A 22,832-nucleotide genomic window follows, 5' to 3' on the forward strand; every position below is an offset into this window, starting at 1 on the left:
ACGCCTATAACTATTAAGTGATTCGATACGTTTATGGAGGAAGGTTTATGCTGCAGTTACTGGTAATGATAAAAACTATTAACAACAGATTCTACCATCTTCCTTCTTGCACATCCGTATCAGTTAACATATAGAGAACCTGAGAATATTATCACCCATACCTTGAACAAATAAATACATCTCAAATAATGCCTGTGTATCTTCCATTCCCCCATCATTGCCTTCAGCTGGGAGTCTTGATTAGCCTGCTACCCATTTCAGTAACATGATGAATGTATCCTATTTTTCCCTCAAGTCAGATGACATCCTGCTGTAGCTTTATGATGTCAGGGCACATCTTGATGAGTAGCCATGGATGACAATCACACAGAACAATGAGGCATTAGCAATTCCGCACTAGGTAACTATATGTAATTATGACTGCAAGGCAAGTGGAATGTGTAATGGAAAGGACTTTGCAACATTGAAAGCATTGAGCTCCCCTTTTGAAAAGGGTGGCAGAGGTACAAGAATACAGAATATACTAAAACAATCCTTCTCGACTATAAGCGTCCCATATATTGAGTTGAGGGAGGAAGGTTAAAATAGCTTCCCTCCATTGGAAACTAAGGCAATGCTCTAAAATAAGACACCTCATTCTAGCCTCAAACACACCAATTTCCTCTGATGACATATTGCTAGCACAAGTATCTAAAGTAGGATTGTCAGCCTTGCAGACAGTCAACATCTTTGATAAGCTATCATGATGCCCGTAGCTTCAACCATATCGCTTCAGACTTGACAAATAATATTAATGCAGAAGACCACACTAAAAGGTGCTGAGAGCCGTCCGATGCTATGAGCTTCAATAAGGAAAAGCAAAATGACAAATTGGGAGTTTGACTTACCATGTAAATTGGTAAATCAAGCCAAAAGCTGCTGAACTTTTTTTTTTGGGTTGTCAGCAACTCCGAGAAAGTTTCTTCTGCAGCACTCCCTCTGCTGGTCATTCAATATATTCTGCAAATGGGAAAGTCCACTGTTAGTCTATTAATAAAACTTGAATATTTCCAAAGTAATACAACACAACAACAAACACATTTTGATAAAGAGTTAATAATCAGTACTGTGGCGGCTGTAATATTGTAAAATCCCACAGCTCAAAAAGAATTCAAATCTCAATTGTTTTTCAACCTATCATACATCTCCCAATCCTAAGACTCATTTGCTACCGCTCTCTACACAACTCTACTACCTATATTAGAATGTAAATACAAAAAGACCTCATTGCGAGCCAAGTGACAGCATAATCTGCTCACTTGAATTGTTTTAGGCTATGGTACGCCTATAACTATTAAGTGATTCGATACGTTTATGGAGGAAGGTTTATGCTGCAGTTACTGGTAATGATAAAAACTATTAACAACAGATTCTACCATCTTCCTTCTTGCACATCCGTATCAGTTAACATATAGAGAACCTGAGAATATTATCACCCATACCTTGAACAAATAAATACATCTCAAATAATGCCTGTGTATCTTCCATTCCCCCATCATTGCCTTCAGCTGGGAGTCTTGATTAGCCTGCTACCCATTTCAGTAACATGATGAATGTATCCTATTTTTCCCTCAAGTCAGATGACATCCTGCTGTAGCTTTATGATGTCAGGACACATCTTGATGAGTAGCCATGGATGACAATCACACAGAACAATGAGGCATTAGCAATTCCGCACTAGGTAACTATATGTAATTATGACTGCAAGGCAAGTGGAATGTGTAATGGAAAGGACTTTGCAACATTGAAAGCATTGAGCTCCCCTTTTGAAAAGGGTGGCAGAGGTACAAGAATACAGAATATACTAAAACAATCCTTCTCGACTATAAGCGTCCCATATATTGAGTTGAGGGAGGAAGGTTAAAATAGCTTCCCTCCATTGGAAACTAAGGCAATTGCTCTAAAATAAGACACCTCATTCTAGCCTCAAACACACCAATTTCCTCTGATGACATATTGCTAGCACAAGTATCTAAAGTAGGATTGTCAGCCTTGCAGACAGTCTACATCTTGATAAGCTATCATGATGCCCGTAGCTTCAACCATATCGCTTCAATCTTGACAACTATTATTCATGCAGAAGACCACACTAAAAGGTGCTGAGAGCCGTCAGATGCTATGAACTTTATTAAGGAAAAGCAAAATGATAAATTGGGAGTTTGACTTACCATGTAAATTGGTAAATCAAGCCAAAAGCTGCTGAACTTTTTTTTTTGGGTTGTCAGCAACTCCGAGAAAGTTTCTTCTGCAGCACTCCCTCTGCTGGTCATTCAATATATTCTGCAAATGGGAAAGTCCACTGTTAGTCTATTAATAAAACTTGAATATTTCCAAAGTAATACAACACAACAACAAACACATTTTGATAAAGAGTTAATAATCAGTACTGTGGCGGCTGTAATATTGTAAAATCCCACAGCTCAAAAAGAATTCAAATCTCAATTGTTTTTCAACCTATCATACATCTCCCAATCCTAAGACTCATTTGCTACCGCTCTCTACACAACTCTACTACCTATATTAGAATGTAAATACAAAAAGACCTCATTGCGAGCCAAGTGACAGCATAATCTGCTCACTTGAATTGTTTTAGGCTATGGTACGCCTATAACTATTAAGTGATTCGATACGTTTATGGAGGAAGGTTTATGCTGCAGTTACTGGTAATGATAAAAACTATTAACAACAGATTCTACCATCTTCCTTCTTGCACATCCGTATCAGTTAACATATAGAGAACCTGAGAATATTATTATCACCCATACCTTGAACAAATAAATACATCTCAAATAATGCCTGTGTATCTTCCATTCCCCCATCATTGCCTTCAGCTGGGAGTCTTGATTAGCCTGCTACCCATTTCAGTAACATGATGAATGTATCCTATTTTTCCCTCAAGTCAGATGACATCCTGCTGTAGCTTTATGATGTCAGGGCACATCTTGATGAGTAGCCATGGATGACAATCACACAGAACAATGAGGCATTAGCAATTCCGCACTAGGTAACTATATGTAATTATGCCTGCAAGGCAAGTGGAATGTGTAATGGAAAGGACTTTGCAACATTGAAAGCATTGAGCTCCCCTTTTGAAAAGGGTGGCAGAGGTACAAGAATACAGAATATACTAAAACAATCCTTCTCGACTATAAGCGTCCCATATATTGAGTTGAGGGAGGAAGGTTAAAATAGCTTCCCTCCATTGGAAACTAAGGCAATTGCTCTAAAATAAGACACCTCATTCTAGCCTCAAACACACCAATTTCTTCTGATGACATATTGCTAGCACAAGTATCTAAAGTAGGATGGTCAGCCTTGCAGACAGTCAACATCTTTGATAAGCTATCATGATGCCCGTAGCTTCAACCATATCGCTTCAGACTTGACAAATATTATTAATGCAGAAGACCACACTAAAAGGTGCTGAGAGCCGTCCGATGCTATGAGCTTCAATAAGGAAAAGCAAAATGACAAATTGGGAGTTTGACTTACCATGTAAATTGGTAAATCAAGCCAAAAGTTGCTGAACTTTTTTTTTTGGGTTGTCAGCAACTCCGAGAAAGTTTCTTCTGCAGCACTCCCTCTGCTGGTCATTCAATATATTCTGCAAATGGGAAAGTCCACTGTTAGTCTATTAATAAAACTTGAATATTTCCAAAGTAATACAACACAACAACAAACACATTTTGATAAAGAGTTAATAATCAGTACTGTGGCGGCTGTAATATTGTAAAATCCCACAGCTCAAAAAGAATTCAAATCTCAATTGTTTTTCAACCTATCATACATCTCCCAATCCTAAGACTCATTTGCTACCGCTCTCTACACAACTCTACTACCTATATTAGAATGTAAATACAAAAAGACCTCATTGCGAGCCAAGTGACAGCATAATCTGCTCACTTGAATTGTTTTAGGCTATGGTACGCCTATAACTATTAAGTGATTCGATACGTTTATGGAGGAAGGTTTATGCTGCAGTTACTGGTAATGATAAAAACTATTAACAACAGATTCTACCATCTTCCTTCTTGCACATCCGTATCAGTTAACATATAGAGAACCTGAGAATATTATCACCCATACCTTGAGCAAATAAATACATCTCAAATAATGCCTGTGTATCTTCCATTCCCCCATCATTGCCTTCAGCTGGGAGTCTTGATTAGCCTGCTACCCATTTCAGTAACATGATGAATGTATCCTATTTTTCCCTCAAGTCAGATGACATCCTGCTGTAGCTTTATGATGTCAGGGCACATCTTGATGAGTAGCCATGGATGACAATCACACAGAACAATGAGGCATTAGCAATTCCGCACTAGGTAACTATATGTAATTATGACTGCAAGGCAAGTGGAATGTGTAATGGAAAGGACTTTGCAACATTGAAAGCATTGAGCTCCCCTTTTGAAAAGGGTGGCAGAGGTACAAGAATACAGAATATACTAAAACAATCCTTCTCGACTATAAGCGTCCCATATATTGAGTTGAGGGAGGAAGGTTAAAATAGCTTCCCTCCATTGGAAACTAAGGCAATGCTCTAAAATAAGACACCTCATTCTAGCCTCAAACACACCAATTTCCTCTGATGACATATTGCTAGCACAAGTATCTAAAGTAGGATTGTCAGCCTTGCAGACAGTCAACATCTTTGATAAGCTATCATGATGCCCGTAGCTTCAACCATATCGCTTCAGACTTGACAAATAATATTAATGCAGAAGACCACACTAAAAGGTGCTGAGAGCCGTCCGATGCTATGAGCTTCAATAAGGAAAAGCAAAATGACAAATTGGGAGTTTGACTTACCATGTAAATTGGTAAATCAAGCCAAAAGCTACTGAACTTTTTTTTTTGGGTTGTCAGCAACTCCGAGAAAGTTTCTTCTGCAGCACTCCCTCTGCTGGTCATTCAATATATTCTGCAAATGGGAAAGTCCACTGTTAGTCTATTAATAAAACTTGAATATTTCCAAAGTAATACAACACAACAACAAACACATTTTGATAAAGAGTTAATAATCAGTACTGTGGCGGCTGTAATATTGTAAAATCCCACAGCTCAAAAAGAATTCAAATCTCAATTGTTTTTCAACCTATCATACATCTCCCAATCCTAAGACTCATTTGCTACCGCTCTCTACACAACTCTACTACCTATATTAGAATGTAAATACAAAAAGACCTCATTGCGAGCCAAGTGACAGCATAATCTGCTCACTTGAATTGTTTTAGGCTATGGTACGCCTATAACTATTAAGTGATTCGATACGTTTATGGAGGAAGGTTTATGCTGCAGTTACTGGTAATGATAAAAACTATTAACAACAGATTCTACCATCTTCCTTCTTGCACATCCGTATCAGTTAACATATAGAGAACCTGAGAATATTATTATCACCCATACCTTGAACAAATAAATACATCTCAAATAATGCCTGTGTATCTTCCATTCCCCCATCATTGCCTTCAGCTGGGAGTCTTGATTAGCCTGCTACCCATTTCAGTAACATGATGAATGTATCCTATTTTTCCCTCAAGTCAGATGACATCCTGCTGTAGCTTTATGATGTCAGGGCACATCTTGATGAGTAGCCATGGATGAGAATCACACAGAACAATGAGGCATTAACAATTCCGCACTAGGTAACTATATGTAATTATGACTGCAAGGCAAGTGGAATGTGTAATGGAAAGGACTTTGCAACATTGAAAGCATTGAGCTCCCCTTTTGAAAAGGGTGGCAGAGGTACAAGAATACAGAATATACTAAAACAATCCTTCTCGACTATAAGCGTCCCATATATTGAGTTGAGGGAGGAAGGTTAAAATAGCTTCCCTCCATTGGAAACTAAGGCAATGCTCTAAAATAAGACACCTCATTCTAGCCTCAAACACACCAATTTCCTCTGATGACATATTGCTAGCACAAGTATCTAAAGTAGGATTGTCAGCCTTGCAGACAGTCAACATCTTTGATAAGCTATCATGATGCCCGTAGCTTCAACCATATCGCTTCAGACTTGACAAATAATATTAATGCAGAAGACCACACTAAAAGGTGCTGAGAGCCGTCCGATGCTATGAGCTTCAATAAGGAAAAGCAAAATGACAAATTGGGAGTTTGACTTACCATGTAAATTGGTAAATCAAGCCAAAAGCTGCTGAACTTTTTTTTTTGGGTTGTCAGCAACTCCGAGAAAGTTTCTTCTGCAGCACTCCCTCTGCTGGTCATTCAATATATTCTGCAAATGGGAAAGTCCACTGTTAGTCTATTAATAAAACTTGAATATTTCCAAAGTAATACAACACAACAACAAACACATTTTGATAAAGAGTTAATAATCAGTACTGTGGCGGCTGTAATATTGTAAAATCCCACAGCTCAAAAAGAATTCAAATCTCAATTGTTTTTCAACCTATCATACATCTCCCAATCCTAAGACTCATTTGCTACCGCTCTCTACACAACTCTACTACCTATATTAGAATGTAAATACAAAAAGACCTCATTGCGAGCCAAGTGACAGCATAATCTGCTCACTTGAATTGTTTTAGGCTATGGTACTCCTATAACTATCAAGTGATTCGATACGTTTATGGAGGAAGGTTTATGCTGCAGTTACTGGTAATGATAAAAACTATTAACAACAGATTCTACCATCTTCCTTCTTGCACATCCGTATCAGTTAACATATAGAGAACCTGAGAATATTATTATCACCCATACCTTGAACAAATAAATACATCTCAAATAATGCCTGTGTATCTTCCATTCCCCCATCATTGCCTTCAGCTGGGAGTCTTGATTAGCCTGCTACCCATTTCAGTAACATGATGAATGTATCCTATTTTTCCCTCAAGTCAGATGACATCCTGCTGTAGCTTTATGATGTCAGGGCACATCTTGATGAGTAGCCATGGATGACAATCACACAGAACAATGAGGCATTAGCAATTCCGCACTAGGTAACTATATGTAATTATGCCTGCAAGGCAAGTGGAATGTGTAATGGAAAGGACTTTGCAACATTGAAAGCATTGAGCTCCCCTTTTGAAAAGGGTGGCAGAGGTACAAGAATACAGAATATACTAAAACAATCCTTCTCGACTATAAGCGTCCCATATATTGAGTTGAGGGAGGAAGGTTAAAATAGCTTCCCTCCATTGGAAACTAAGGCAATTGCTCTAAAATAAGACACCTCATTCTAGCCTCAAACACACCAATTTCTTCTGATGACATATTGCTAGCACAAGTATCTAAAGTAGGATGGTCAGCCTTGCAGACAGTCAACATCTTTGATAAGCTATCATGATGCCCGTAGCTTCAACCATATCGCTTCAGACTTGACAAATATTATTAATGCAGAAGACCACACTAAAAGGTGCTGAGAGCCGTCCGATGCTATGAGCTTCAATAAGGAAAAGCAAAATGACAAATTGGGAGTTTGACTTACCATGTAAATTGGTAAATCAAGCCAAAAGCTGCTGAACTTTTTTTTTTGGGTTGTCAGCAACTCCGAGAAAGTTTCTTCTGCAGCACTCCCTCTGCTGGTCATTCAATATATTCTGCAAATGGGAAAGTCCACTGTTAGTCTAATAATAAAACTTGAATATTTCCAAAGTAATACAACACAACAACAAACACATTTTGATAAAGAGTTAATAATCAGTACTGTGGCGGCTGTAATATTGTAAAATCCCACAGCTCAAAAAGAATTCAAATCTCAATTGTTTTTCAACCTATCATACATCTCCCAATCCTAAGACTCATTTGCTACCGCTCTCTACACAACTCTACTACCTATATTAGAATGTAAATACAAAAAGACCTCATTGCGAGCCAAGTGACAGCATAATCTGCTCACTTGAATTGTTTTAGGCTATGGTACGCCTATAACTATTAAGTGATTCGATACGTTTATGGAGGAAGGTTTATGCTGCAGTTACTGGTAATGATAAAAACTATTAACAACAGATTCTACCATCTTCCTTCTTGCACATCCGTATCAGTTAACATATAGAGAACCTGAGAATATTATTATCACCCATACCTTGAACAAATAAATACATCTCAAATAATGCCTGTGTATCTTCCATTCCCCCATCATTGCCTTCAGCTGGGAGTCTTGATTAGCCTGCTACCCATTTCAGTAACATGATGAATGTATCCTATTTTTCCCTCAAGTCAGATGACATCCTGCTGTAGCTTTATGATGTCAGGGCACATCTTGATGAGTAGCCATGGATGAGAATCACACAGAACAATGAGGCATTAACAATTCCGCACTAGGTAACTATATGTAATTATGACTGCAAGGCAAGTGGAATGTGTAATGGAAAGGACTTTGCAACATTGAAAGCATTGAGCTCCCCTTTTGAAAAGGGTGGCAGAGGTACAAGAATACAGAATATACTAAAACAATCCTTCTCGACTATAAGCGTCCCATATATTGAGTTGAGGGAGGAAGGTTAAAATAGCTTCCCTCCATTGGAAACTAAGGCAATGCTCTAAAATAAGACACCTCATTCTAGCCTCAAACACACCAATTTCCTCTGATGACATATTGCTAGCACAAGTATCTAAAGTAGGATTGTCAGCCTTGCAGACAGTCAACATCTTTGATAAGCTATCATGATGCCCGTAGCTTCAACCATATCGCTTCAGACTTGACAAATAATATTAATGCAGAAGACCACACTAAAAGGTGCTGAGAGCCGTCCGATGCTATGAGCTTCAATAAGGAAAAGCAAAATGACAAATTGGGAGTTTGACTTACCATGTAAATTGGTAAATCAAGCCAAAAGCTGCTGAACTTTTTTTTTTGGGTTGTCAGCAACTCCGAGAAAGTTTCTTCTGCAGCACTCCCTCTGCTGGTCATTCAATATATTCTGCAAATGGGAAAGTCCACTGTTAGTCTATTAATAAAACTTGAATATTTCCAAAGTAATACAACACAACAACAAACACATTTTGATAAAGAGTTAATAATCAGTACTGTGGCGGCTGTAATATTGTAAAATCCCACAGCTCAAAAAGAATTCAAATCTCAATTGTTTTTCAACCTATCATACATCTCCCAATCCTAAGACTCATTTGCTACCGCTCTCTACACAACTCTACTACCTATATTAGAATGTAAATACAAAAAGACCTCATTGCGAGCCAAGTGACAGCATAATCTGCTCACTTGAATTGTTTTAGGCTATGGTACTCCTATAACTATCAAGTGATTCGATACGTTTATGGAGGAAGGTTTATGCTGCAGTTACTGGTAATGATAAAAACTATTAACAACAGATTCTACCATCTTCCTTCTTGCACATCCGTATCAGTTAACATATAGAGAACCTGAGAATATTATTATCACCCATACCTTGAACAAATAAATACATCTCAAATAATGCCTGTGTATCTTCCATTCCCCCATCATTGCCTTCAGCTGGGAGTCTTGATTAGCCTGCTACCCATTTCAGTAACATGATGAATGTATCCTATTTTTCCCTCAAGTCAGATGACATCCTGCTGTAGCTTTATGATGTCAGGGCACATCTTGATGAGTAGCCATGGATGACAATCACACAGAACAATGAGGCATTAGCAATTCCGCACTAGGTAACTATATGTAATTATGCCTGCAAGGCAAGTGGAATGTGTAATGGAAAGGACTTTGCAACATTGAAAGCATTGAGCTCCCCTTTTGAAAAGGGTGGCAGAGGTACAAGAATACAGAATATACTAAAACAATCCTTCTCGACTATAAGCGTCCCATATATTGAGTTGAGGGAGGAAGGTTAAAATAGCTTCCCTCCATTGGAAACTAAGGCAATTGCTCTAAAATAAGACACCTCATTCTAGCCTCAAACACACCAATTTCTTCTGATGACATATTGCTAGCACAAGTATCTAAAGTAGGATGGTCAGCCTTGCAGACAGTCAACATCTTTGATAAGCTATCATGATGCCCGTAGCTTCAACCATATCGCTTCAGACTTGACAAATATTATTAATGCAGAAGACCACACTAAAAGGTGCTGAGAGCCGTCCGATGCTATGAGCTTCAATAAGGAAAAGCAAAATGACAAATTGGGAGTTTGACTTACCATGTAAATTGGTAAATCAAGCCAAAAGCTGCTGAACTTTTTTTTTTGGGTTGTCAGCAACTCCGAGAAAGTTTCTTCTGCAGCACTCCCTCTGCTGGTCATTCAATATATTCTGCAAATGGGAAAGTCCACTGTTAGTCTATTAATAAAACTTGAATATTTCCAAAGTAATACAACACAACAACAAACACATTTTGATAAAGAGTTAATAATCAGTACTGTGGCGGCTGTAATATTGTAAAATCCCACAGCTCAAAAAGAATTCAAATCTCAATTGTTTTTCAACCTATCATACATCTCCCAATCCTAAGACTCATTTGCTACCGCTCTCTACACAACTCTACTACCTATATTAGAATGTAAATACAAAAAGACCTCATTGCTAGCCAAGTGACCGCATAATCTGCTCACTTGAATTGTTTTAGGCTATGGTGCGCCTATAACTATTAAGTGATCCGATACGTTTATGGAGGAAGGTTTATGCTGCAGTTACTGGTAATGATAAAAACTATGAACAACAGATTCTACCATCTTCCTTCTTGCACATCCGTATCAGTTAACATATAGAGAACCTGAGAATATTATTATCACCCATACCTTGAACAAATAAATACATCTCAAATAATGCCTGTGTATCTTCCATTCCCCCATCATTGCCTTCAGCTGGGAGTCTTGATTAGCCTGCTACCCATTTAAGTAACATGATGAATGTATCCTATTTTTCCCTCAAGTCAGATGACATCCTGCTGTAGCTTTATGATGTCAGGGCACATCTTGATGAGTAGCCATGGATGACAATCACACAGAACAACGAGGCATTAGCAATTCCGCACTAGGTAACTATATGTAATTATGACTGCAAGGCAAGTGGAATGTGTAATGGAAAGGACTTTGCAACATTGAAAGCATTGAGCTCCCCTTTTGAAAAGGGTGGCAGAGGTACAAGAATACAGAATATACTAAAACAATCCTTCTCGACTATAAGCGTCCCATATATTGAGTTGAGGGAGGAAGGTTAAAATAGCTTCCCTCCATTGGAAACTAAGGCAATTGCTCTAAAATAAGACACCTCATTCTAGCCTCAAACACACCAATTTCCTCTGATGACATATTGCTAGCACAAGTATCTAAAGTAGGATGGTCAGCCTTGCAGACAGTCAACATCTTTGATAAGCTATCATGATGCCCGTAGCTTCAACCATATCGCTTCAGACTTGACAAATATTATTAATGCAGAAGACCACACTAAAAGGTGATGAGAGCCGTCCGATGCTATGAGCTTCAATAAGGAAAAGCAAAATGACAAATTGGGAGTTTGACTTACCATGTAAATTGGTAAATCAAGCCAAAAGCTGCTGAACTTTTTTTTTTGGGTTGTCAGCAACTCCGAGAAAGTTTCTTCTGCAGCACTCCCTCTGCTGGTCATTCAATATATTCTGCAAATGGGAAAGTCCACTGTTAGTCTATTAATAAAACTTGAATATTTCCAAAGTAATACAACACAACAACAAACACATTTTGATAAAGAGTTAATAATCAGTACTGTGGCGGCTGTAATATTGTAAAATCCCACAGCTCAAAAAGAATTCAAATCTCAATTGTTTTTCAACCTATCATACATCTCCCAATCCTAAGACTCATTTGCTACCGCTCTCTACACAACTCTACTACCTATATTAGAATGTAAATACAAAAAGACCTCATTGCGAGCCAAGTGACAGCATAATCTGCTCACTTGAATTGTTTTAGGCTATGGTACGCCTATAACTATTAAGTGATTCGATACGTTTATGGAGGAAGGTTTATGCTGCAGTTACTGGTAATGATAAAAACTATTAACAACAGATTCTACCATCTTCCTTCTTGCACATCCGTATCAGTTAACATATAGAGAACCTGAGAATATTATTATCACCCATACCTTGAACAAATAAATACATCTCAAATAATGCCTGTGTATCTTCCATTCCCCCATCATTGCCTTCAGCTGGGAGTCTTGATTAGCCTGCTACCCATTTCAGTAACATGATGAATGTATCCTATTTTTCCCTCAAGTCAGATGACATCCTGCTGTAGCTTTATGATGTCAAGGCACATCTTGATGAGTAGCCATGGATGACAATCACACAGAACAATGAGGCATTAGCAATTCCGCACTAGGTAACTATATGTAATTATGACTGCAAGGCAAGTGGAATGTGTAATGGAAAGGACTTTGCAACATTGAAAGCATTGAGCTCCCCTTTTGAAAAGGGTGGCAGAGGTACAAGAATACAGAATATACTAAAACAATCCTTCTCGACTATAAGCGTCCCATATATTGAGTTGAGGGAGGAAGGTTAAAATAGCTTCCCTCCATTGGAAACTAAGGCAATGCTCTAAAATAAGACACCTCATTCTAGCCTCAAACACACCAATTTCCTCTGATGACATATTGCTAGCACAAGTATCTAAAGTAGGATTGTCAGCCTTGCAGACAGTCAACATCTTTGATAAGCTATCATGATGCCCGTAGCTTCAACCATATCGCTTCAGACTTGACAAATAATATTAATGCAGAAGACCACACTAAAAGGTGCTGAGAGCCGTCCGATGCTATGAGCTTCAATAAGGAAAAGCAAAATGACAAATTGGGAGTTTGACTTACCATGTAAATTGGTAAATCAAGCCAAAAGCTGCTGAACTTTTTTTTTTGGGTTGTCAGCAACTCCGAGAAAGTTTCTTCTGCAGCACTCCCTCTGCTGGTCATTCAATATATTCTGCAAATGGGAAAGTCCACTGTTAGTCTATTAATAAAACTTGAATATTTCCAAAGTAATACAACACAACAACAAACACATTTTGATAAAGAGTTAATAATCAGTACTGTGGCGGCTGTAATATTGTAAAATCCCACAGCTCAAAAAGAATTCAAATCTCAATTGTTTTTCAACCTATCATACATCTCCCAATCCTAAGACTCATTTGCTACCGCTCTCTACACAACTCTACTACCTATATTAGAATGTAAATACAAAAAGACCTCATTGCGAGCCAAGTGACAGCATAATCTGCTCACTTGAATTGTTTTAGGCTATGGTACGCCTATAACTATTAAGTGATTCGATACGTTTATGGAGGAAGGTTTATGCTGCAGTTACTGGTAATGATAAAAACTATTAACAACAGATTCTACCATCTTCCTTCTTGCACATCCGTATCAGTTAACATATAGAGAACCTGAGAATATTATTATCACCCATACCTTGAACAAATAAATACATCTCAAATAATGCCTGTGTATCTTCCATTCCCCCATCATTGCCTTCAGCTGGGAGTCTTGATTAGCCTGCTACCCATTTCAGTAACATGATGAATGTATCCTATTTTTCCCTCAAGTCAGATGACATCCTGCTGTAGCTTTATGATGTCAGGGCACATCTTGATGAGTAGCCATGGATGACAATCACACAGAACAATGAGGCATTAGCAATTCCGCACTAGGTAACTATATGTAATTATGCCTGCAAGGCAAGTGGAATGTGTAATGGAAAGGACTTTGCAACATTGAAAGCATTGAGCTCCCCTTTTGAAAAGGGTGGCAGAGGTACAAGAATACAGAATATACTAAAACAATCCTTCTCGACTATAAGCGTCCCATATATTGAGTTGAGGGAGGAAGGTTAAAATAGCTTCCCTCCATTGGAAACTAAGGCAATTGCTCTAAAATAAGACACCTCATTCTAGCCTCAAACACACCAATTTCTTCTGATGACATATTGCTAGCACAAGTATCTAAAGTAGGATGGTCAGCCTTGCAGACAGTCAACATCTTTGATAAGCTATCATGATGCCCGTAGCTTCAACCATATCGCTTCAGACTTGACAAATATTATTAATGCAGAAGACCACACTAAAAGGTGCTGAGAGCCGTCCGATGCTATGAGCTTCAATAAGGAAAAGCAAAATGACAAATTGGGAGTTTGACTTACCATGTAAATTGGTAAATCAAGCCAAAAGCTGCTGAACTTTTTTTTTTGGGTTGTCAGCAACTCCGAGAAAGTTTCTTCTGCAGCACTCCCTCTGCTGGTCATTCAATATATTCTGCAAATGGGAAAGTCCACTGTTAGTCTATTAATAAAACTTGAATATTTCCAAAGTAATACAACACAACAACAAACACATTTTGATAAAGAGTTAATAATCAGTACTGTGGCGGCTGTAATATTGTAAAATCCCACAGCTCAAAAAGAATTCAAATCTCAATTGTTTTTCAACCTATCATACATCTCCCAATCCTAAGACTCATTTGCTACCGCTCTCTACACAACTCTACTACCTATATTAGAATGTAAATACAAAAAGACCTCATTGCGAGCCAAGTGACAGCATAATCTGCTCACTTGAATTGTTTTAGGCTATGGTACGCCTATAACTATTAAGTGATTCGATACGTTTATGGAGGAAGGTTTATGCTGCAGTTACTGGTAATGATAAAAACTATTAACAACAGATTCTACCATCTTCCTTCTTGCACATCCGTATCAGTTAACATATAGAGAACCTGAGAATATTATCACCCATACCTTGAGCAAATAAATACATCTCAAATAATGCCTGTGTATCTTCCATTCCCCCATCATTGCCTTCAGCTGGGAGTCTTGATTAGCCTGCTACCCATTTCAGTAACATGATGAATGTATCCTATTTTTCCCTCAAGTCAGATGACATCCTGCTGTAGCTTTATGATGTCAGGGCACATCTTGATGAGTAGCCATGGATGACAATCACACAGAACAATGAGGCATTAGCAATTCCGCACTAGGTAACTATATGTAATTATGACTGCAAGGCAAGTGGAATGTGTAATGGAAAGGACTTTGCAACATTGAAAGCATTGAGCTCCCCTTTTGAAAAGGGTGGCAGAGGTACAAGAATACAGAATATACTAAAACAATCCTTCTCGACTATAAGCGTCCCATATATTGAGTTGAGGGAGGAAGGTTAAAATAGCTTCCCTCCATTGGAAACTAAGGCAATGCTCTAAAATAAGACACCTCATTCTAGCCTCAAACACACCAATTTCCTCTGATGACATATTGCTAGCACAAGTATCTAAAGTAGGATTGTCAGCCTTGCAGACAGTCAACATCTTTGATAAGCTATCATGATGCCCGTAGCTTCAACCATATCGCTTCAGACTTGACAAATAATATTAATGCAGAAGACCACACTAAAAGGTGCTGAGAGCCGTCCGATGCTATGAGCTTCAATAAGGAAAAGCAAAATGACAAATTGGGAGTTTGACTTACCATGTAAATTGGTAAATCAAGCCAAAAGCTACTGAACTTTTTTTTTTGGGTTGTCAGCAACTCCGAGAAAGTTTCTTCTGCAGCACTCCCTCTGCTGGTCATTCAATATATTCTGCAAATGGGAAAGTCCACTGTTAGTCTATTAATAAAACTTGAATATTTCCAAAGTAATACAACACAACAACAAACACATTTTGATAAAGAGTTAATAATCAGTACTGTGGCGGCTGTAATATTGTAAAATCCCACAGCTCAAAAAGAATTCAAATCTCAATTGTTTTTCAACCTATCATACATCTCCCAATCCTAAGACTCATTTGCTACCGCTCTCTACACAACTCTACTACCTATATTAGAATGTAAATACAAAAAGACCTCATTGCGAGCCAAGTGACAGCATAATCTGCTCACTTGAATTGTTTTAGGCTATGGTACGCCTATAACTATTAAGTGATTCGATACGTTTATGGAGGAAGGTTTATGCTGCAGTTACTGGTAATGATAAAAACTATTAACAACAGATTCTACCATCTTCCTTCTTGCACATCCGTATCAGTTAACATATAGAGAACCTGAGAATATTATCACCCATACCTTGAACAAATAAATACATCTCAAATAATGCCTGTGTATCTTCCATTCCCCCATCATTGCCTTCAGCTGGGAGTCTTGATTAGCCTGCTACCCATTTCAGTAACATGATGAATGTATCCTATTTTTCCCTCAAGTCAGATGACATCCTGCTGTAGCTTTATGATGTCAGGGCACATCTTGATGAGTAGCCATGGATGACAATCACACAGAACAATGAGGCATTAGCAATTCCGCACTAGGTAACTATATGTAATTATGACTGCAAGGCAAGTGGAATGTGTAATGGAAAGGACTTTGCAACATTGAAAGCATTGAGCTCCCCTTTTGAAAAGGGTGGCAGAGGTACAAGAATACAGAATATACTAAAACAATCCTTCTCGACTATAAGCGTCCCATATATTGAGTTGAGGGAGGAAGGTTAAAATAGCTTCCCTCCATTGGAAACTAAGGCAATTGCTCTAAAATAAGACACCTCATTCTAGCCTCAAACACACCAATTTCCTCTGATGACATATTGCTAGCACAAGTATCTAAAGTAGGATTGTCAGCCTTGCAGACAGTCTACATCTTGATAAGCTATCATGATGCCCGTAGCTTCAACCATATCGCTTCAATCTTGACAACTATTATTCATGCAGAAGACCACACTAAAAGGTGCTGAGAGCCGTCAGATGCTATGAACTTTATTAAGGAAAAGCAAAATGATAAATTGGGAGTTTGACTTACCATGTAAATTGGTAAATCAAGCCAAAAGCTGCTGAACTTTTTTTTTTGGGTTGTCAGCAACTCCGAGAAAGTTTCTTCTGCAGCACTCCCTCTGCTGGTCATTCAATATATTCTGCAAATGGGAAAGTCCACTGTTAGTCTATTAATAAAACTTGAATATTTCCAAAGTAATACAACACAACAACAAACACATTTTGATAAAGAGTTAATAATCAGTACTGTGGCGGCTGTAATATTGTAAAATCCCACAGCTCAAAAAGAATTCAAATCTCAATTGTTTTTCAACCTATCATACATCTCCCAATCCTAAGACTCATTTGCTACCGCTCTCTACACAACTCTACTACCTATATTAGAATGTAAATACAAAAAGACCTCATTGCGAGCCAAGTGACAGCATAATCTGCTCACTTGAATTGTTTTAGGCTATGGTACGCCTATAACTATTAAGTGATTCGATACGTTTATGGAGGAAGGTTTATGCTGCAGTTACTGGTAATGATAAAAACTATTAACAACAGATTCTACCATCTTCCTTCTTGCACATCCGTATCAGTTAACATATAGAGAACCTGAGAATATTATTATCACCCATACCTTGAACAAATAAATACATCTCAAATAATGCCTGTGTATCTTCCATTCCCCCATCATTGCCTTCAGCTGGGAGTCTTGATTAGCCTGCTACCCATTTCAGTAACATGATGAATGTATCCTATTTTTCCCTCAAGTCAGATGACATCCTGCTGTAGCTTTATGATGTCAGGGCACATCTTGATGAGTAGCCATGGATGACAATCACACAGAACAATGAGGCATTAGCAATTCCGCACTAGGTAACTATATGTAATTATGACTGCAAGGCAAGTGGAATGTGTAATGGAAAGGACTTTGCAACATTGAAAGCATTGAGCTCCCCTTTTGAAAAGGGTGGCAGAGGTACAAGAATACAGAATATACTAAAACAATCCTTCTCGACTATAAGCGTCCCATATATTGAGTTGAGGGAGGAAGGTTAAAATAGCTTCCCTCCATTGGAAACTAAGGCAATGCTCTAAAATAAGACACCTCATTCTAGCCTCAAACACACCAATTTCCTCTGATGACATATTGCTAGCACAAGTATCTAAAGTAGGATTGTCAGCCTTGCAGACAGTCAACATCTTTGATAAGCTATCATGATGCCCGTAGCTTCAACCATATCGCTTCAGACTTGACAAATAATATTAATGCAGAAGACCACACTAAAAGGTGCTGAGAGCCGTCCGATGCTATGAGCTTCAATAAGGAAAAGCAAAATGACAAATTGGGAGTTTGACTTACCATGTAAATTGGTAAATCAAGCCAAAAGCTGCTGAACTTTTTTTTTTGGGTTGTCAGCAACTCCGAGAAAGTTTCTTCTGCAGCACTCCCTCTGCTGGTCATTCAATATATTCTGCAAATGGGAACGTCCACTGTTAGTCTATTAATAAAACTTGAATATTTCCAAAGTAATACAACACAACAACAAACACATTTTGATAAAGAGTTAATAATCAGTACTGTGGCGGCTGTAATATTGTAAAATCCCACAGCTCAAAAAGAATTCAAATCTCAATTGTTTTTCAACCTATCATACATCTCCCAATCCTAAGACTCATTTGCTACCGCTCTCTACACAACTCTACTACCTATATTAGAATGTAAATACAAAAAGACCTCATTGCGAGCCAAGTGACAGCATAATCTGCTCACTTGAATTGTTTTAGGCTATGGTACGCCTATAACTATTAAGTGATTCGATACGTTTATGGAGGAAGGTTTATGCTGCAGTTACTGGTAATGATAAAAACTATTAACAACAGATTCTACCATCTTCCTTCTTGCACATCCGTATCAGTTAACATATAGAGAACCTGAGAATATTATTATCACCCATACCTTGAACAAATAAATACATCTCAAATAATGCCTGTGTATCTTCCATTCCCCCATCATTGCCTTCAGCTGGGAGTCTTGATTAGCCTGCTACCCATTTCAGTAACATGATGAATGTATCCTATTTTTCCCTCAAGTCAGATGACATCCTGCTGTAGCTTTATGATGTCAGGGCACATCTTGATGAGTAGCCATGGATGACAATCACACAGAACAATGAGGCATTAGCAATTCCGCACTAGGTAACTATATGTAATTATGCCTGCAAGGCAAGTGGAATGTGTAATGGAAAGGACTTTGCAACATTGAAAGCATTGAGCTCCCCTTTTGAAAAGGGTGGCAGAGGTACAAGAATACAGAATATACTAAAACAATCCTTCTCGACTATAAGCGTCCCATATATTGAGTTGAGGGAGGAAGGTTAAAATAGCTTCCCTCCATTGGAAACTAAGGCAATTGCTCTAAAATAAGACACCTCATTCTAGCCTCAAACACACCAATTTCTTCTGATGACATATTGCTAGCACAAGTATCTAAAGTAGGATGGTCAGCCTTGCAGACAGTCAACATCTTTGATAAGCTATCATGATGCCCGTAGCTTCAACCATATCGCTTCAGACTTGACAAATATTATTAATGCAGAAGACCACACTAAAAGGTGCTGAGAGCCGTCCGATGCTATGAGCTTCAATAAGGAAAAGCAAAATGACAAATTGGGAGTTTGACTTACCATGTAAATTGGTAAATCAAGCCAAAAGCTGCTGAACTTTTTTTTTTGGGTTGTCAGCAACTCCGAGAAAGTTTCTTCTGCAGCACTCCCTCTGCTGGTCATTCAATATATTCTGCAAATGGGAAAGTCCACTGTTAGTCTATTAATAAAACTTGAATATTTCCAAAGTAATACAACACAACAACAAACACATTTTGATAAAGAGTTAATAATCAGTACTGTGGCGGCTGTAATATTGTAAAATCCCACAGCTCAAAAAGAATTCAAATCTCAATTGTTTTTCAACCTATCATACATCTCCCAATCCTAAGACTCATTTGCTACCGCTCTCTACACAACTCTACTACCTATATTAGAATGTAAATACAAAAAGACCTCATTGCGAGCCAAGTGACAGCATAATCTGCTCACTTGAATTGTTTTAGGCTATGGTACGCCTATAACTATTAAGTGATTCGATACGTTTATGGAGGAAGGTTTATGCTGCAGTTACTGGTAATGATAAAAACTATTAACAACAGATTCTACCATCTTCCTTCTTGCACATCCGTATCAGTTAACATATAGAGAACCTGAGAATATTATTTTCACCCATACCTTGAACAAATAAATACATCTCAAATAATGCCTGTGTATCTTCCATTCCCCCATCATTGCCTTCAGCTGGGAGTCTTGATTAGCCTGCTACCCATTTCAGTAACATGATGAATGTATCCTATTTTTCCCTCAAGTCAGATGACATCCTGCTGTAGCTTTATGATGTCAGGGCACATCTTGATGAGTAGCCATGGATGACAATCACACAGAACAATGAGGCATTAGCAATTCCGCACTAGGTAACTATATGTAATTATGCCTGCAAGGCAAGTGGAATGTGTAATGGAAAGGACTTTGCAACATTGAAAGCATTGAGCTCCCCTTTTGAAAAGGGTGGCAGAGGTACAAGAATACAGAATATACTAAAACAATCCTTCTCGACTATAAGCGTCCCATATATTGAGTTGAGGGAGGAAGGTTAAAATAGCTTCCCTCCATTGGAAACTAAGGCAATTGCTCTAAAATAAGACACCTCATTCTAGCCTCAAACACACCAATTTCTTCTGATGACATATTGCTAGCACAAGTATCTAAAGTAGGATGGTCAGCCTTGCAGACAGTCAACATCTTTGATAAGCTATCATGATGCCCGTAGCTTCAACCATATCGCTTCAGACTTGACAAATATTATTAATGCAGAAGACCACACTAAAAGGTGCTGAGAGCCGTCCGATGCTATGAGCTTCAATAAGGAAAAGCAAAATGACAAATTGGGAGTTTGACTTACCATGTAAATTGGTAAATCAAGCCAAAAGCTGCTGAACTTTTTTTTTTGGGTTGTCAGCAACTCCGAGAAAGTTTCTTCTGCAGCACTCCCTCTGCTGGTCATTCAATATATTCTGCAAATGGGAAAGTCCACTGTTAGTCTATTAATAAAACTTGAATATTTCCAAAGTAATACAACACAACAACAAACACATTTTGATAAAGAGTTAATAATCAGTACTGTGGCGGCTGTAATATTGTAAAATCCCACAGCTCAAAAAGAATTCAAATCTCAATTGTTTTTCAACCTATCATACATCTCCCAATCCTAAGACTCATTTGCTACCGCTCTCTACACAACTCTACTACCTATATTAGAATGTAAATACAAAAAGACCTCATTGCTAGCCAAGTGACCGCATAATCTGCTCACTTGAATTGTTTTAGGCTATGGTGCGCCTATAACTATTAAGTGATCCGATACGTTTATGGAGGAAGGTTTATGCTGCAGTTACTGGTAATGATAAAAACTATGAACAACAGATTCTACCATCTTCCTTCTTGCACATCCGTATCAGTTAACATATAGAGAACCTGAGAATATTATTATCACCCATACCTTGAACAAATAAATACATCTCAAATAATGCCTGTGTATCTTCCATTCCCCCATCATTGCCTTCAGCTGGGAGTCTTGATTAGCCTGCTACCCATTTAAGTAACATGATGAATGTATCCTATTTTTCCCTCAAGTCAGATGACATCCTGCTGTAGCTTTATGATGTCAGGGCACATCTTGATGAGTAGCCATGGATGACAATCACACAGAACAACGAGGCATTAGCAATTCCGCACTAGGTAACTATATGTAATTATGACTGCAAGGCAAGTGGAATGTGTAATGGAAAGGACTTTGCAACATTGAAAGCATTGAGCTCCCCTTTTGAAAAGGGTGGCAGAGGTACAAGAATACAGAATATACTAAAACAATCCTTCTCGACTATAAGCGTCCCATATATTGAGTTGAGGGAGGAAGGTTAAAATAGCTTCCCTCCATTGGAAACTAAGGCAATTGCTCTAAAATAAGACACCTCATTCTAGCCTCAAACACACCAATTTCCTCTGATGACATATTGCTAGCACAAGTATCTAAAGTAGGATGGTCAGCCTTGCAGACAGTCAACATCTTTGATAAGCTATCATGATGCCCGTAGCTTCAACCATATCGCTTCAGACTTGACAAATATTATTAATGCAGAAGACCACACTAAAAGGTGATGAGAGCCGTCCGATGCTATGAGCTTCAATAAGGAAAAGCAAAATGACAAATTGGGAGTTTGACTTACCATGTAAATTGGTAAATCAAGCCAAAAGCTGCTGAACTTTTTTTTTTGGGTTGTCAGCAACTCCGAGAAAGTTTCTTCTGCAGCACTCCCTCTGCTGGTCATTCAATATATTCTGCAAATGGGAAAGTCCACTGTTAGTCTATTAATAAAACTTGAATATTTCCAAAGTAATACAACACAACAACAAACACATTTTGATAAAGAGTTAATAATCAGTACTGTGGCGGCTGTAATATTGTAAAATCCCACAGCTCAAAAAGAATTCAAATCTCAATTGTTTTTCAACCTATCATACATCTCCCAATCCTAAGACTCATTTGCTACCGCTCTCTACACAACTCTACTACCTATATTAGAATGTAAATACAAAAAGACCTCATTGCGAGCCAAGTGACAGCATAATCTGCTCACTTGAATTGTTTTAGGCTATGGTACGCCTATAACTATTAAGTGATTCGATACGTTTATGGAGGAAGGTTTATGCTGCAGTTACTGGTAATGATAAAAACTATTAACAACAGATTCTACCATCTTCCTTCTTACACATCCGTATCAGTTAACATATAGAGAACCTGAGAATATTATTATCACCCATACCTTGAACAAATAAATACATCTCAAATAATGCCTGTGTATCTTCCATTCCCCCATCATTGCCTTCAGCTGGGAGTCTTGATTAGCCTGCTACCCATTTCAGTAACATGATGAATGTATCCTATTTTTCCCTCAAGTCAGATGACATCCTGCTGTAGCTTTATGATGTCAGGGCACATCTTGATGA

The sequence above is a fragment of the Lissotriton vulgaris genome, chromosome 11 (genome assembly GCF_964263255.1).
Source record: "Lissotriton vulgaris chromosome 11, aLisVul1.2, whole genome shotgun sequence".
In the NCBI taxonomy this organism is placed as follows: domain Eukaryota; kingdom Metazoa; phylum Chordata; class Amphibia; order Caudata; family Salamandridae; genus Lissotriton; species Lissotriton vulgaris.